Genomic DNA, 3795 nt, shown 5'->3' with positions numbered 1-3795 from the left:
CAGACCTGACCTGCCTCTTGAGAAATCTATATGCAGGTCAGGAAGCAACAGTTAGAACTGGACATGGAACAACAGACTGGTTCCAAATAGGAAAAGGAGTACGTCAAGGCTGGATATTGTCACCCTGCTTATTTAACTTATATGCAGAGTACATCATGAGAAACGCTGGACTGGAAGAAACACAAGCTGGAATAAAGATTGCCGGGAGAAATATCAATAACCTCAGATATGCAGATGACACCACCCTTATGGCAGAAAGTGAAGAGGAACTAAAAAGCCTCTTGATGAAAGAGGAGAGTGAAAAAGTTGGCTTAAAGCTCAACATTCAGAAAACGAAGATCATGGCATCCGGTCCCATCACTTCATGGGAAATAGATGGGGAAACAGTGGAAACAGTGTCAGACTTTATTTTTGGGGGCTCCAAAATCACTGCAGATGGTGACTGCAGCCATGAAATTAAAAGACGCTTACTCCTTGGAAGGAAAGTTATGTCCAACCTAGATAGCATATTGAAAAGCAGAGACATTACTTTGCCAACAAAGGTCCGGCTAGTCAAGGCTATCTATGGTTTTTCCTGTGGTCGTGTATGGCTGTGAGAGTTGGACTGTGAAGAAGGCTGAGCGCTGAAGAATTGATGCTTTTGAACTGTGGTGTTGGAGAACACTCTTGAGAGTCCCTTGGACTGCAAGGAGATCCAACCAGTCCATTCTGAAGGAGATCAGCCCCGGGTGTTCTTTGGAAGGAATGATGCTAAAGCTGAAACTCCAGTACTTTGGCCACCTCATGCAAAGAGTTGACTTATTGGAAAAGACTCTGATGCTGGGAGGAATTGGGGACAAAAGGAGAAGGGGACGACAGGGGATGAGATGGCTGGATGGCATCACTGACTCTATGGAGGTGAGTCTGGGTGAACTCCGGGAGTTGGTGATGGACAGGGAGGCCTGGCGTGCTGCGATTCATGGGGTTGCAAAGAGTCAGACATGACTGAGCGACTGAACTGAACTGAACTGAAGTCAGAAAGAGAAGAACAAATATTTATATTAACGCATATATGTGGAATCTAGAAAAATGGTACAGATGAACCTAGTTGCAAAGCAGAAAGAGCAATAGATGTAGAGAACAAACATATGGACACCAAGGGGGGAAGGGGCTGAACTGAGATGAATTGAATTGGGAGATTGGGATTGACATATATACACTACTATGTATAAAATAGACAGCTAATGAGAACGTACTGTGTAGCACAGGGAATTCTACTCAATGCTCAGTGGTGACAAAGAGGCGATAAATGGATGCGTATGGCTGATTCACTTTGCTGTACAGCAGAAACTAACACAACATTGCAAAGCAACTAAACTCCAATTGAAAGAAAAAAATAAAAGAATGTGGCCTTCATCAGAGGGAGCTCTGATGAAATGTCCTCTCCTAGCTCTGAGTTTGCTGAGATTAAACTTGGGCTCAGACCAGCCAGTGGGGGTTGATGGCCCAGGAAAGATTATGATAAGCAAGGGGTAAGGGACAGGAAGGAGGGGGGTGTGTCGGAATTTGGGATAATTGAATTTGCTGCGCAGCCAGCACAATTATGACCTGGGTCATCTGCTGCTGCATCGTTGGTTGTAAATCCGCTAAGACCAGGAAATTCCACCATTAGGCCAATCTTTCCATTTTTTCTCAAGAGACCAAGAAGCTTGAAGATTTAACTAGGGATGGTTTTTATGTCTGTAAAGATACAGACACTGTGTAAACTAAGTGTTTTTACACTAAGCTTATTAAACTCATGTCCTGGAAACCAAGTGTTTGTCCCTCTATCTTTTTGTCTCAGTTTCTCCCAGGAAATCCAGCAGACACTCATAATTAAAGGACATCCATCCGTCCACCATGATTACCCAAAATGTTGGAGTGGGGAAAGTCTTCCTCCAGGGAACTCCTCCGTGTGCCGTAGTTTTGACTCCAGGTTCCCTTCCATTGCCTTTTGGACATTTGTTAATGCAAAGCTGTGGGGTCATTTGTAATTAACTCAACAAACTGAATAACTGATCTCCTGAAAATGATTATTTCTTGCAAAGCAAGATATAACTTATATGCACATTGAATGCAAATATGATGTTTACGGCACCTTGAAAGTTTTCTGGAAACTCTGCAAATGCTCAGGGTTTCCTTCTTGGATTTAGCCAGAACCCACAGAGGGGAAGAGCTTGTATCTTTAGGAATACCATCTTCTGAGGTTGAAGTTCCTTAGAAGAAAAGCTACGACAAACCTAGACAGAATATTAAAAGCAGAGACATCAGTTTGCCAACAAAGGTCCATATAGTCAAAGAGATGGTTATTCCAGTAGTCATGTACGGATGTAAGAGCTGGACCATAAAGAAGGCTGAATACTGAAGAACTGATACTTTCAAGTTGTGGTGCTGGAGAATACTCTCGAGAGTCTGTTGGATAGCGAGCAGATCAAACCAGTCAATCATAAAGGAAATCAACCCTGCATATTCACTGGAAGGACTGATGCTGAAGCTGAAGCTCCAATACTTTGGCCACTTGATGGGAAGAACTGACTCATTAGAAAAGACCTCAATGCTGGGAAAGATTGAAGGCAGGAGGAGAAGAGGGCAACAGAGGATGAGATGGTTGGATGGCATCACTGACTCAATGGATATGAGTTTGAGCAAACTGTAGGAGATAGTGAAGGACAGGGAAGCCTGGCATGCTGCAGTCCATGGGGTCGCAAAGAGTTGGACATGAGTTAGTGACTGAACAATAGCAATATATATACATACATACATGTGCATATATACATATATATATTCCTTTACATATCCTTTTCCATTCTGGTTCATCACAGCATATTGAATGTAGTTCCCTGTGGCATATAGTAGGACCTTGTCATTTATCCATCCTACATGTACTAGCTTGCGTCTGCTAATCCCAACTCCCAATCCTTCCCTCTGCCACCCGCCTTCCCCTTGGCAACCACACATCTGTTCTCTATGTCTGTGGGTCTGTTTCTGTTTCATAGATATGTTCATTTGTGTCCTATTGTAAATTCCACATAGAAGTGATATCATATGATATTTGTCTTTCCCTTACTGACTGTATTTTCTTGGTTCTGTTTCTCTGGAGAAACCTGACTCACACAGCCAAACGTATGTCTACAGAATTCTATGTGTGTGGACATGGTGTTTATGCGTGTATACACACAGGCTTCCAAGTTCTGTCTACTAGAGAGGACGTGGAAGCAAAAACGCTGCAGTAGCATTGAGCAGATTCAGCACCCCGATATTGACTTCTGAATAGCATTTTCCGCTAAAAAGAGCCAGTGATCCTTGGAGAAGGTACTGACTCCAAAGCTGAAACTAGCAGCCCCAAATATGTGGTTGCTTGAGAAAGATTGAGAGGAACACATCAAGGCACACAGAGGCCAATGTGAATGGTGTCTTACTCAGACAATGTAATCATCAAAATAAATAAGAACTATCATACCCACTGAGTAAAATAGAAAACAGCAGACTTTAGAGATACATGAGTGAATCCACTGATGTCTGATGATGAATGGCGTATTTATGTAATTTCAAAATACCTCCTCGCAAGATAGTTAATTACAAAGGGGCAAAGTGTAAGTTTACAATGGAGAAGACTGGCAGACACCATCCCTTAGTCACATCATCGAAATGAACATCATCAACCCTGGGGTAAATATCTGTGATGTCAGAGATGCCTAGGCTACATCTAATCATGAAGAAACATCAGACAGCCCCAGATTGAGGACCATTCTGCAACACAGCTGGCCTGTAATGGTC

Source organism: Bison bison, unplaced genomic scaffold (genome assembly GCF_000754665.1).
Source record: "Bison bison bison isolate TAMUID 2011002044 unplaced genomic scaffold, Bison_UMD1.0 scf7180017864205, whole genome shotgun sequence".
Classification (NCBI taxonomy): Eukaryota; Metazoa; Chordata; class Mammalia; order Artiodactyla; family Bovidae; genus Bison; species Bison bison.
Note: the sequence above shows the minus strand (reverse complement) of the source record.